Below are 14699 nucleotides of genomic sequence, written 5' to 3'. Positions count from 1 at the left end.
AGCCAGGTAAGTTTCTTATTTTAGATAATTTTTTTGATAACTTCCCGAAGACCAAAAATGTCAAAACACGCCTCAATCATGTTTTTGTAACAATAATAACATTATTATATTAATTCTGGTAAGAGTGGAGTGATCCTTTAAAATGTAGAAGTACGGTATTAGTCATTAGATACAAAGCATTTCCCTTGAAAGTCATATCCAATTGTCACGATCGTCGTTAGATGAAGCGGACCAAGGCGCAGCGTGATAGGCGTACATACTTTATTAAATGTACAACACGACCCAAAACAACAAAACAAACAATACGTGAAGTCCTAGGTTAAACAACAAACCTTACGGATCAAGATCCCACAAAATAACCGTGCCAAACAGGCTGCCTAAGTATGGTCCCCAATCAGAGACAACAAGCTACAGCTGCCTCTGATTGGGAACAACCCTGGCCAACATAGACATACAAGAACTAGAACACAAACCTAGAAAACTAAACAATGAAACCTACACACCCTGGCTCAACATATAAGAGTCCCCAGAGCCAGGGCGTGACAGTACCCCCCCCCAAAGGCGCGGACTGCGACCGCGCCAACCAAACACAAGAGGGTAGGGGCCGGGTGGGCATTCCCCCTCGGAGGCGGATCCGGCTCCGGGCGTGACCACCACACTTTCTCTACCCCCCCGTTGCGCCCCTGGTCTGGTCCCGCTGGCCGGAGCCGGACTGAACACCGGTGGAGCGGATTGCTCTGGCTCCGGCGTGGAGCAGCTGACCGGTGCCGGACCAGGCACCGGTGGAACAGGCACGGACCGTGCCGGACTGACAACGCGCACCACTGGCTTGGTGCGGGGAGCAGGGACGGGCCGGACCGGGCTAACGACGCGCACCATTGGCTTGGTGCGGGGAGCAGGAACAGGCAGGCGACGCGCACCACTGGCTTGGTGCAGGGAACAGGAACGGGCCGGACCGGGCTGACGACGCGCACCACTGGCTTGGTGCGGGAGTAGGAACGGGCCGGACCGGGCTGACGACGCGCACCACTGGCTTGGTGCGGGGAGCAGGAACGGGCCGGACCGGGCTGACGACGCGCACCACTGGCTTGGTGCGGGGAGCAGGAACGGGCCGGACCGGGCTGACGACGCGCACCATTGGCTTGGTGCGGGGAGCAGGTACAGGCCGGACCGGGCTGACGACGCGCACCACTGGCTTGGTGCGGGGAGCAGGAACGGGCCGGACCGGGCTGACGACGCGCACCACTGGCTTGGTGCGGGGAGCAGGAACGGGCCGGACCGGCTGGCGACGCGCACCACTGGCTTGGTGCGGGGAGCAGGAACGGGCCGGACCGGGCTGACGACGCGCACCACTGGCTTGGTGCGGGGAGCAGGAACGGGCCGGACCGGGCTGACGACGCGCACCACTGGCTTGGTGCGGGGAGCAGGAACAGGCCAGACCGGGCTGGCGACGCGCACCACAGGCTTAGTGCGGGGAGCAGGAACGGGCCTGACCGTACTGGGAACACACACCACTGGCCTTGTGCGGGAATCAGGAACGGGCCGGACCGGACTGGTGACACACACCACTTGCTTGGTGCGAGGAGCGGGACTGGGTTTCCTCATAAACCTCCGCTCCCTCTGCTGCCTAACCAGTTCCTCTCTCCATGCCTCTACACTCTCCTTCTCCCTCGTGACCAATGACCCCCTTAATCTGGCGGCCTCCTCTGCTAACCGGCTGAACCGCTCTATCGTGGCCTCCTGCTGCCTCGTCGTCCACGGCGTGAGCCCCCCCCTAAAAATTTTTTGGGCTTGTCTCTCCCCCGTGCTCATGGCCTCCATCCCACTTGCCAGACTCTCACTCATCTCCTCCCAAGTCCATCCTCTCTCCTCGTCACGCTGCTTGATCCAGTCGAGGTGGGATCTTCTGTCACGATCGTTAACGGATGAAGCGGACCAAGGCGCAGCGTGATAGGCGTACATACTTTATTAAATGTACAACACGAACCAAAACAACAAAACAAACGATACGTGAAGTCCTAGGTTAAACAACAAACCTTACGGATCAAGATCCCACAAAATAACCGTGCCAAACAGGCTGCCTAAGTATGGTCCCCAATCAGAGACAACAAGCTACAGCTGCCTCTGATTGGGAACCACCCTGGCCAACATAGATATACAAGAACTAGAACACAAACCTAGAAAACTAAACAATGAAACCTACACACCCTGGCTCAACATATAAGAGTCCCCAGAGCCAGGGCGTGACACCAATTATTCTATGCAGGTTATGAACTATAAAGGTATTATAAATGCATAGAATGTTTTATGGTTCAGGGGTGAAACTGTATAACAGAAGTGTTTATGGGTTTACACAGCACTGTGTGGAACCTAAACAGGAAGACATCTGACAAAGAAAGGCTTTTAGATGCTTTGGAAATTATCACATCACCCTGAATGTATCAAAGGTGAGAGAGACACTGCAAGGACACCCTTCTTTAACAACCTTTTCAACAGAAAACAGGAGTATACGTCAACATGAAAAAGACATCCAGAATACACAGTATACTATATAGAAAACCCAATACAATTTCAGTTTACTCACAAGAATGCCTTATGTAGGGCTATTGTGTGCACATCTTTGGACCATGGATTTGATAGTGTGTCACGATTCTCTAAAGCAGAACCCAGAAGCAGACCAGGACAAGGTGAGTAGAACGAAGGTGAGTATTTATTTACAGACTCAAATGTGGAAGCAGAATAATCCAGGAGACGGAGCGGGCAGCGGAGGTGAGTTGGTGGGAGTGAATAGGCAGATCCAATGGTGTCACAGAAGCCACCGACGACCAGGCAGGGGTGGGGTGAATGTTCCGGGAGAATGACTGTAGACAGAGTAAACGGAGGTGAGTACACGGCAAGCAAAAAGTACAGAACAACAAAACTAACTCTAGTAAACTTGAGGCTGATACGCTGACACAACATACTGTTCATGGCTAACGATCCGGCAGGGAATGGATGTCAGGTCAGAGCTTATGAAGTGGAGAGGTGATGATCAGGACCAGGTGTGCAGATAGCTGATGAGATGCAGGTGCGGGTAATAGAGAGATCTCCCGCCTAGCTTCGTCGCCTGGCAACCAGACAGGGTGCGTTCAGGAACCTCAGGAAACAGATTTCAGAACAGAAAACAGGCAACACAGGCAGAAACAGACTCAGGAAGCGAGATTCATGACATAATGTTAGAAAAGTTAACTTAACTTTTAATCTAAATACATATTAACTTCGTCCCTTACAATTAAGAGTAACAAATAACATCTTTCTCTAATCTCAGTTTGGGATGTCATATAGATGGCCTAGCAATCCCGTATCCGCTGAATATTTCTCACTTGAAGATGGCGCCTTCAGACATGGCAGCTGTGCTTCTAGCTCCTAAGCAACTATGCAGTATTTTGTTTTTTTGTGTGTTATTTCCTACATTATTAGCCCAGAATGTTTTTTTGTGTTTTTACATACAGCCGGAAATAACTTTTGGATATCAGAGGTAACTCACCAGCATTACGACCAGAAATATGACTTTCCCGAATTGGATCCTTTGTTCTTACCCCCCAGGGCAAAAACTCTCGACCATTGTTACTCCCCCTTCCGGTACAGCTACAAGACCCTCTCCCTTCGTCAAAACAGATCACAACTCCATTTTGCTCCTCCTTTGCTATAGGCAGAAACTCAAACAGGAAGTATCCGTGCTAAGGTATATTCAACGCTGGTCTGACCAATCAGAATCCATGCTTCAAAAATGTTTTGATCACGCTGACTGGGATATGTTCCGGGTTGCCTCTGAGAATAACATTGACGTATACACGGACATGGTGACTGAGATCATCAGGACGTGTATAGGGGATGTCGTTCCCACTGTGACTATTAAAACCTACCCAAACCAAAAACCGTGGATAGATGGCAGCATTCGCGCAAAACTGAAAGCGCGATCCACCGCATTTAACCACGGCAAGGTGACTGGGAATATGGCAGAATACAAACAGTGTAATTATTCCCTCCGTAAGGCAATCAAACAGGCAAAATGTCAGTACAGAGACAAAGTGGAGTCGCAATTCAACGGCTCAGACACGAGACGTATGTGGCAGGGTCTACAGACAATCACGGATTACAAAGGGAAAACCAGCCACGTCGCAGAAAACCGACGTCTTGCTCCCGGACAAGCTAAACACCTTCTTCGCCTGCTTTGAGGATAACACAGTGCCACCGACGCGGCCAACTCCCAAGGACTGTGGGCTCTCATTCTCTGTGGCCGACGTGAGTAAGACATTTAAGAGTGTTAACCCTAGCAAGGCTGCCAGCCCAGCTGGCTGGAGTGTTTACAGACATATTCAATCTCTCCCTATCCCAGTCTGCTGTCCCCACTTGCTTCAAGAAGCCCACCATTGTTCCTGTACCCAAGAAAGCAAAGGTAACTGAACTAAATGATTATCGCCCCGTAGCACTCAATTCTGTCATCATGAAGTGCTTTGAGAGGCTAGTTAAGGATCATATCACCTCCACCTTACCTGACACCCTAGACCCACTTTAATTTGCATACCGCCCCAATAGATCCACAGATGATGCAATCGCCATTGCACTGCACACTGCCCTATCCCATCTGGACAAGAGGAATACCTATGTAAGAATACTGTTCATTGACTATAGCTCAGCCTTCAACACCATAGTACCCTCTAAGAACATCATTAAGCTTGAGGCCCTGGGTCTGAACCCCGCCCTGTGCACCTGGGTCCTGGACATCCTGACGGGCCATCCCCAGGTGGTTAAGGTAGGAAACAACACCTCCACTACACTGATCCTCAACACAGGGGCCCCACAAGGTTGCGTGCTCAGCCCCCTCCTGTACTCCCTGTACACCCATGACTGCGTGGCCACGCATGCCTCCAACTCAATCATCAAGTTTGCAGACGACACAACAGCAGTAGGCCTGATTACCAACAATGACGAGAGGGCCCTGGCGGAGTGGGCCTCTCCCTCAACGTCAACAAAACATAGGAGTTGATTGTGGACTTCAGGAGACAACAGAGAGAGCACGCCCCTATTCACATTGATGGGACCGCAGTGGAGAAGGTGAAAAGCTTCAAGTTCCTCGGCGTACACATCACTGACTATCTGAAATGGTCCGCCCACACAGACAGTGTGATGAAGAAGGTGCAACAGCGCCTCTTCAACTTCAGGAGGCTGAATAAATTTGGCTTACCCCTAAGACCCTCACAAACTTTTATAGATGTCGGGCTGTATCACCACCTGGTACGGCAACTGCACCGCCCGCAACCGCAGGGCTCTCGAGAGGGTGGCCCAACGCATCACCGGGGGCACACTGTCTGCCCTCCAGGACACCCAGAGCACCCGATGTCACAGGAAGGCCAAAAAGATCATCACGGACATCATCCACCCGAGCCACGGCCTGTTCACCCCGCTATCATCCAGAAGTTGAGGTCAGTACAGGTGCTTCAAAGCTGGGACCGAGAGACTGAAAAACAGTTTCTATCTCAAGGTTATCAGACTGTTAAATAGCCATCACTTGCCGGCTACCACCCGGTTACTCAACCCTGCACTTTAGAGGCTGCTGCCCTGTGTACATAGACATGGAATCACTGGTCACTTTAAATGCAACACTGGTCACTTTAATAATGTTTACATACAGTTTTACTCATTTCATATGTACATACTTATTCTACTATATTTTAGTTAATGCCACTCAGACATTGCTCGTCCTAATATTTATATATTTCTTAATTCCATTCTTTTACTTTTAGATTTGTGTGTATTGTTGTGAATTGTTAGATACTACTGCACTGTTGGAGCTAGGAACACAAGCATTTTGCTGCATCCGCAATAACATCCGCTAAATATGTGTATGTGACCAATAAAATTGGATTTGATTTGACTTTTCAATATCCTTGCCTGTATCCTAATCTACCTGAACAGTCCAAGCGTGATACATGTGGGGGGAAAAGTAGAGATTGGAAAGACGGGAAAAACTGGTTTGACCCAATTTGATTGAGAGAACCTGGTACATCATGTTCAATTTCCCATGATTCTTCGATAAGGCAAACCACAGGGAGCACAGATAACACTTATAGTGCCTTCAGAAAGTATTCGTACCCCTTGATTTATTCCACATTTTGTTGTGTTACAGCCTGAATTCAAAATTGTTTAAATTGATGTTTTACACTTATCTAAACACAATACCCCATACTAACAAAGTGAAAACGTGTTTTAGAAAATGTTTCACATTTATTGAAAATGAAATACAGAAATATCTAATTTACATAAATATTCAAACCCCTGAGTCAATACATGTTAGAATCACCTTTGGCGGCGATTATAGCTGTTGGTCTTTTTTGCAAGCCTGGATTGTACAATATTTGCACATTATTCTTTTTGAAATTCTTCAAGCTCTGTCAAGTTCATTGTTGATCATTGCTACACAGCCATTTTTAAGTCTTGCCATAGATTTTCAAGCCGATTTTAAGTCAAAACTGTAACTTGGCCACTCAGGAACATTTAATGTCATCTTCGTAAGCAACTCCAGTGTATATTTGGCCTTGTGTTTTAGGTCATTGTCCTTCTGAATGGTGAATTTGTCTCCCAGTGTCTGTTGAAAAGCAGACTGAACCAGGTTTTCCTCTAGGATTTTGCATGTGTGATTTTGCCGCTCTATTCTCTTTCTTTTTATCTTAAAATTCCGTTGTCCTTGCTGATGACAAGCATACCCATAACATGATGCAGCCACCACCATGCTTGAAAATATGAAGAGTTTGACTCAGTGATGTGTTGTGTTGGATTTGCCCCAAACATAACGCTTTGTATTCAGGACATGAAGTTAATTTCTTTGCCACTTTTTTTGCAGTTTTACTTTAGTACCTTATATTTTGGCCTTATATTTTTATTCTGTACAGGCTTCCTTCTTTTCACTCTGTCATTTAGGTTAGTATTGTGGAGTAACTACAAAGTTTTTGGTCCATCCATCCTCAGTTTTCTCCTATCATAGCCATTAAACTCTGTAACTGTTTTAAAGTCACCATTGGCCTCATGGTGAAATATCTGAGCGGTTTCCTTCTTCTCCGGCAACTGAGTTAAGAAGGACGCCTGTATATTTGTAGTAACTGGGTGTATTGATACACCATCTAAAGTGTAATTAATATCCATGCACAAAGGGATCTTCAATGTCTGCTTTTTTTTTTTACCCATCTACCAATAGCTGCCCTTCTTTCCGAGGCATTGGAAAACCTATCTGGTCTTTGTGGTTAAATCTGTGTTTGAAATTCACTGCTTGACCGAGGGACCTTACATATAATTGTATGTGTAGGGTGCAGAGATAAGGTAGTCATTCAAAAATCATAATAAACACAATTATTGTACACAGAGTGAGTCCATGCAACTTATTATTTGACTTGTTAAGCACATTTTTACTCCTGAATTTATTTAGGCTTGCCATAACAAATGGGTTGAATACTTCAAGACATTTCAGCTTTTAATTTTTTATTAATTTGTAAAAACATAATTCCACTTTGACATTATGGTGTATTGTGACACAAAATCTCAATTTAATCCATTTTAAATTCAGGCTGTAAGACAGCAAAATGTTGAAAAAATCAAGGGGTGTGAATACTTTCTGTGTCATATTGTTCATTGTGAATTACAGTGGGAATCATTCATCTCTCAGTGTGTGTGTGTGTAGGCATTCATGCATGCATGAGTGTGTGCACGATTGTGAAGAGTTGCTCCACCTTTGCTTTGATATGCTGTGTCTGCCTTTCTTCTATATCCCCCTTACAAAAAAAACGTGACAGTTGCAGTTTCATATATTTTCAGATGTAATAAATTCTTAGTTCACATGTTAATGCCATCTTTTTTTTATGTGAGGAGAATAACATGGTTTCACCTCACATGTGAACTGCAGTTTCACATGTGAAATTGCAAGTTCACATGTGAAAAACAATTAGCAATTTCACATGTACGAAAACTCCACATGCGAAAATATAACTCTCACATGTGGAAATGCATTTTCACATTTGAAAAACGATCACATGTGAAAATCAAATTAGCAGTTTTACATGTGAGAAACATTCACATGTGAAAATCTAACTTTCACATGTGGAATTGCAAGTTCACATGTGGAGGTGAAATATTATTATTCTCCTCAAAATGTGGTTTTAACATGTTTCAGTAGCAATGTTTCCACATGTGGAATTGCACATTCTGTAATTTAATTATGTAAAAAGGGCTTTCTGAGCCATCAACTCCATTATTATTATAGTCCTCCATGGTGTTGCATTGATATACATGTATACTTAGCGCTACAACTAGGTAGAGGCATTCGGTGTGTTACTGCTGCAGGCGCGCGCTTCTCTTTATTGTAAATTGGTCCGTGACCATTGGAATAAGCCCAGTGAAAAGAATAGAGAAGCTCTCTGTGTCTACTTATTTTTATTCTATTTTCTGGTTTGTAAGCATGGTTATGTTTTCAAAATCTAGAGATTAAATAAAATGTGTTGACTTTTCTGGTCATTTTAATGTATAATTAGTTTTGACTGAGTAAAAAACAAGTACGATTTTCCCATTTACATGCGTGTAGCCAAGCTAAGTAGCTAGCTGGCTCATTTTTGTATGCAAGTCAAAGAGAACAAGATGAAGTTCTGGATTATTTTATATTTTTGTTACATTTAATATACAGGTCTTAAAAGGATGTTAACCCTTTAACTGGTACACCAATAAATAAATATATATATACGTATTTAGCCTTAATATAGACCATAAATTAATATTTGTTATTTCCATGACCTAAAATTTGATAGATAACGCATCGCCCAATAAGGGTAAACTCATTTTGTATTCGAATTTGCATAGACTTTTTAAATCATCAAAAAAAGGATCCATTAATTAACATTATGTCTGCTTTAGTTACTTAAAATGGAAGACAGGCCTAATTAAATGAGGACTGATATCAAATAGGAATAAAATGTGATACATTTGTGTGTCAAAATATGAATATTCAAATATATGTAAATGAATGCATTTACTCTTTATGTGCTCATAATATCTGTAAAATGACATGTACTGAATAATATTGTGAAACATATTGAAGATAACAGGCATACGATAAATACTGATCTGAATATGAAAATAGTTTTCTATTTGCACAGACAAAAAAAGAAAAATATACATTGGAAGAGAAACCCAGTGTCGGACCTCTTGATCTAATGGTCAAGACATTGGTTTGGAGACCCGGGTTCTAAAACTGCCGGTTACAAAAGCAAAGGTGAAATTTAGAATATCACATGTGAAATGTTGGGAAACCACATGGGGCCATATTTGTGAACGTTAGAAAAGTTTTAGTTTTAGTTTTTTAAGCATCAGACAATTAAAATCGTTGACATATTTGCACGTGATCAAAGGCTACATATTAGCTGTTCCCATCACATAAACTGGCATATTTAGCCCTATGCTAACGTCACCAGGTGACTGTGATTATTTCCTGTAACAAATTCCTCATCAGCCTATCAAAGATCTTAAACTTTTTCTCCACAAACCAATGGCATTTCTTACAATAGGTCAACTTGGCCACCAGAGGGATATACAGTCGGAAGTTTACATACACTTAGGTTGGAGTCATTAAAACTTGTTTTTCAACCACTCCACAAATTTCTTGTTAACAAACTATAGTTTTGGCATGTCGGTTAGGACATCTACTTCGTGCATGACACAAGTAATTTTTCCAAATATTGTTTACAGATAGTTTATTTCACTTACAATTCACTGTATCACAATTCCAGTGGGTCAGAAGTTTACATACACTAAGTTGACTGTGCCTTTAAACAGCTTGGAAAATTCCAGAAAATGATGTCATGGCTTTAGAAGCTTCTGATAGGCACATTTACATAATTTGAGTCAATTGGAGGTGTACCTGTGGATATATTTCAAGGCCTACCTTCAAACTCAGTGCCTCTTTGCTTGACATCATGGGAAACTCAAATGAAATCAGCCAAGACCTCTGAAAAAAAAATGTAGACCTCCACAAGTCTGTTTCAGCCTTGGGGCAATTTCCAAATGCCTGAAGGTACGACGTTCATCTGCACAAACAATAGTACTTAAGTATAAACACCATGGGACCACACAGCCATCATACCACTCAGGAAGGAGACGCGTTCTGTCTCCTAGAGATGAACGTACTTTGGTGCGAAAAGTGCAAATCAATCCCAGAACAACAGCAAAGGACCTTGTGAAGATGCTGGAGGAAACAGGTACAAAAGTATCTATATCTACAGTAAAAATGAGTCCTATATTGACATAACCTGAAAGGCCGCTCAGCAAGGAAGAAGCCACTGCTCCAAAACCGGCATAAGAAAGCCAGACTACGGTTTGCAACTGCACATGGGACAAAGATCGTACCTTTTGGAGAAATGTCCCCTGGTCTGATGAAACAAAAATATAACTGTTTGGCCATAATGACCATCGTTATGTTTGGAGGAAAAAAGGGGTGGCTTGCAAGCAAAAGAACACCATCCCAACCGTGAAGCACGGGGGTGGCAGCATCATGCTGTGGGGGTGCTTTGCTGCAGGAGGGACTGGTGCACTTCACAAAATAGATGGCATCATGAAAAAGGAAAATTGTGTGGATATATTGAAGCAACATCTCAAGACATCAGTCAGGAAGTTAAAGCTTGGTCGCAAATGGGTCTTCCAAATGGACAATGACCCAAAGCATACTTCCAAAGTTGTGGCAAAATGGCTTAAGGACAACAAAGTCAAGGTATTGGAGTGGCCATCACAAAGCCCTGACCTCAATCCTATAGAAAATGTGAACTGAAAAAGTGTGTGCGAGCAAGGAGGCCTACAAACCTGACTCAGTTACACCAGCTCTGTCAGGAGGAATGGGAAAAAATTCACCCAACTTATTGTGGGAAGCTTGTGGAAGGCTACCCGAAACGTTTGACCCAAGTTAAACAATTTAAAGGCAATGCTACCAAATACTAATTGAGTGTATGTAAACTTCTGACCCACTGGGAATGTGATGAAATAAATAAAAGCTGAAATAAATCATTCTCTCTACTATTATTCTGACATTTCACATTCTTAAATTATAGTGGTGATCCTAACTGACCTAAGACAGGGAATTTTTACTAGGATTAAATTTCAGGAATTGTGAAAAACTGAGTTTAAATGTATTTGGGTAAGGTGTATGTAAACTTCCGACTTCAACTGTATTTAAACCTCACAATTCAAGTGCCAATATTGCATGATCATCGCATCCTTGACTAAGGCTACTTACTATCACTACATTAGACAAAATCCAATGTTTTTGCTTATCCGTTTCACACACATCCATTTGCTTTTAGGGAGAAAAGATAAATTAGGTTTATACAACATTACATTTTATCGTACATCGTAAAAAAAAAAAGTTGAAAAGCCTTTGGATTTGTCAAATAGCTATCATGTACCGTAACCATCAATGCTTAACTGGTGGCAGACATCGCTAAAGCGGTTAACTTGAATGCGGCAGTGTTCAACCCTGAGGTCAAGACTCCCTTGCAAGCACTGCTGTCCCACAATGGCGTGGGAAGTAGCAAGTGTAGTCAGTCACCGCAAGCACACGCATACAACGCATACAAGCAACATCAGTACTTTCATACAAAATAAACAATCAGCAGTTTTATTAACTGAAACTGTACAATTATTTTATGTAAAACTTAACAGTGAAATCTGACTCCGATTCATCCTCTGGCTTCAAATCCGAAATCCAAACTCTCGCGGTAGTTCAATAGGAAACCTGTAGCTTTACTCCATATTGCCACAACCGTGGCAAGAGAGTAACCGGGGTAGAGCCCACAGCCTATACACATCTCAATGAACCATGGATCCTTGTAGGTTACATGTAATTTGATCAGAATAAGTTCACAGAGGTTTTCTTGTTCAAATCTTAGAGTGAAGAAAGTTTTTTATTCACCCACAACACTTTTCAATAGACTGTCAAAACACTATAAATAGACATGACAAGATGCCTCGAATAACATGTCACAATTGTAAATAACTTTTTTAATTACTAAATTACCACTCATGAAATGGAAGACAGAATTAAAATAATGTTTGTCTAATTATGCAGTGAGACTGTGAGAGCTTGATGGACAGTATAGTCATCATCACGACATGCTCCAGTCCACACTAAAGGCCAAGGTCCTTGAAGGTCTTCTTTAGACTGATAAAGTGAATCCAGGCTTTTAAATTATCAAGCTATCTGATGCCGACAGACCAGAAAAGGTGCAGAGCTAATGCTATTTTCTCAAATATGCACTCAGCCACTGCAGTTTCAGAGCTGCATTCATTTCACAATGATATTGGATAAAAACATCGAAGCGTGGATGGACAACATAATATTAAGTCTGTGAAAAGACTGTGTGTCTGGTTTAAAAAAAGATGTGAGCTATTTTATAAAAAAACTTTCCAGTTTTTGCGCACTTCGCATCCCCCATAAGTGAAGTCAGAGAGCCAATGAACAGCAACAATACCAGTCAGCACTGTGGTTGCCTCAAATCCTGTGCTGTGAAGGATATTGGCAGCCAGGGAATTATGGCTACAAATAGCCATTGACTAAGGTAAAGCTGAGATTTCTCTAATGATATACTGGCTAATTGTGGTTGATGTAATTTGGGAATATTACCACGTTAGTGTAATAAATTGAGTTTAAAAAGCGTTTATATTCACTCAATTTCGATTGGACAACAGAGGGCACAACAAAACCTATTCCTCCTAAGGATCCTCAAAAGGTTCTACAGCTGCACCATCGAGAGCATCCTGACTGGTTGCATCACTGCCTGGTATGGAAACTGCTTGGCCTCCGACCGCAAGGCACTACAGAGCAGCTTCTACCCCCAAGCCATTAGACTCCTGAACATCTAATCAAATGGCTACCCAGACTATTTGCATTGTGTGTGTCGTCCGTCCGTCCGTCCGTCCGTCCGTCCGTCCGTCCGTCCCCCCCCCCCCCCCCTCTTTTACGCTGCTGCTACTCTCTGTTTATTATCTATGCATAGTCACTTTAATAACTCTACCTACATGTACATATTACCTCAATTACCTCGACTAACCGGTGCCCCCGCACATTGACTCGGTATATAGCCTCGCTATTGTTATTTTACTGCTGCTCTTTAATTATTTGTTACTTTTATTTCTTATTATTTTGTTATTTAATGTTTTTTTTGTATTTTTTGGTATTCTTTCATAAAATTGCATTGTTGGTTAAGGGCTTGTACGTAAGCATTTCACTGTAAGGTCTACACCTGTTGATTTCGGTGCATGTGACAAATAAAATTTGAACATTTGATTTGATTTATGGTGTTGTGAGGCTGGCATGACATCTATGTAATGTATTTGCTGAATGATACATATGGTTGTGTTACTGTACATGGAAAGCCTGTGGTGTACGCTGTTCTCTGCATCCCTCACAGTAAAGATCAAAGCTCAGTACTCAGTACTCTGTGCTCCTGTCCTCATGTCCCTTTACATTGCTTCTCTGAATCAATGACACATCTGTAACAATACCTGCACCTGACACTGCCATCCACAGAGCCCCTTATAGCCACCTCCAAACCTGTCTCTGCTCCCGCAGTCTCTCAGACAGTACCAACAGCCCACGCCTCACACCCTATTATCCAGGAGTCATCCTCAAAGAAGCCTTGGAGACTATTCACCGCACTGCCACACCTGCCACCTGGCTCAAAGGGTTTCCTTGTTGTTGTGACACTTTGATCTGCCAGACAGTAGCCTTGAAGAACTAATAGTTTTGACAGATGTCTAGTGTTTGGTCTGGACGGACTGTACAGTGATTGGACTTTCACTCAAACTTTTGGGTCTTGACACTTACTAAAAGCTATCGATTTGTGTCCTGTAGTACTCTTTTATAGAATAAAAAAAACTGTTGGCCATGAAGTATTATGTCTTTATTCACAAAGAAGATTTGTTGTCGAGAGATTTCTGTGAAATAAAGAAGTGTCTTCAGAAAGTATTCACACCCTTTGAGATTTTCCACATTTAGTTGTGTTACAGCCTGAATTTCAAATGGATGAAATTTAGATTTTTCTGTCACTGGCCTACACACAATATCCAATAATGTCAAAGTGGAATTATGTTTCTCGACATCTTTACAAATTCATTAGAAATTTACGTAAAAATGTATGCACACTTTGGATAAAAGCATCTGCTAAATGGCATATTATTGTTATTATTATTATAAATTAAAAGCTGAAATGTCTTGAGTCAGTAAGTATTCAACCCCTTAGTTATGGCAAGCCTAAATAAGTTCAGGAGTAAACATTTGCTTAACAAGTCACATAATACGTTGCATGGACTCACTCTGTGTGCAATAATAGTGTTTAACAAGATTTTTGAATGACTACCCCACACATACAATTATATGTAAGGTCCCTCAGTCAAACAGTGAATTTCAAACACAGTATCAACCACAACGACCAGGGAGGATTTCCAATGCCTCAGAAGGGTGCCTATTGGTAAATGGGTTATACCTTCGAGCATGGTGAAGTTATTAATTACACGTTGGATGGTGTATCAATACACCCAGTCACTACAAAGATACATATCCTTCCTAACACATTTGCCTAATTGACAGAGTGAAAAGAAAGAAGCTTGTTCAGAATAAAAAATATTCCAAA

At 42.7% G+C, this 14699-nt stretch overlaps 1 long non-coding RNA gene across 1 annotated transcript; it reads right to left on the bottom strand.

The window, feature by feature from the left end:
* Positions 1-245: 245 nt before the first annotated feature.
* Positions 246-4232, bottom strand: LOC311128968. The gene is made up of 3 exons (XR_014613249.1): positions 3527-4232; positions 2964-3136; positions 246-2861 (listed from the first exon to the last, which is right to left on the bottom strand). It is a non-coding gene; the product is annotated as an uncharacterized lncRNA (long non-coding RNA).
* Positions 4233-14699: the final 10467 nt, after the last annotated feature.

Source organism: Coregonus lavaretus (genome assembly GCF_964263955.1).
Source record: "Coregonus lavaretus genome assembly, chromosome: 5".
Classification (NCBI taxonomy): Eukaryota; Metazoa; Chordata; class Actinopteri; order Salmoniformes; family Salmonidae; genus Coregonus; species Coregonus lavaretus.
This window is presented reverse-complemented; position numbering and strand designations above follow the sequence as displayed.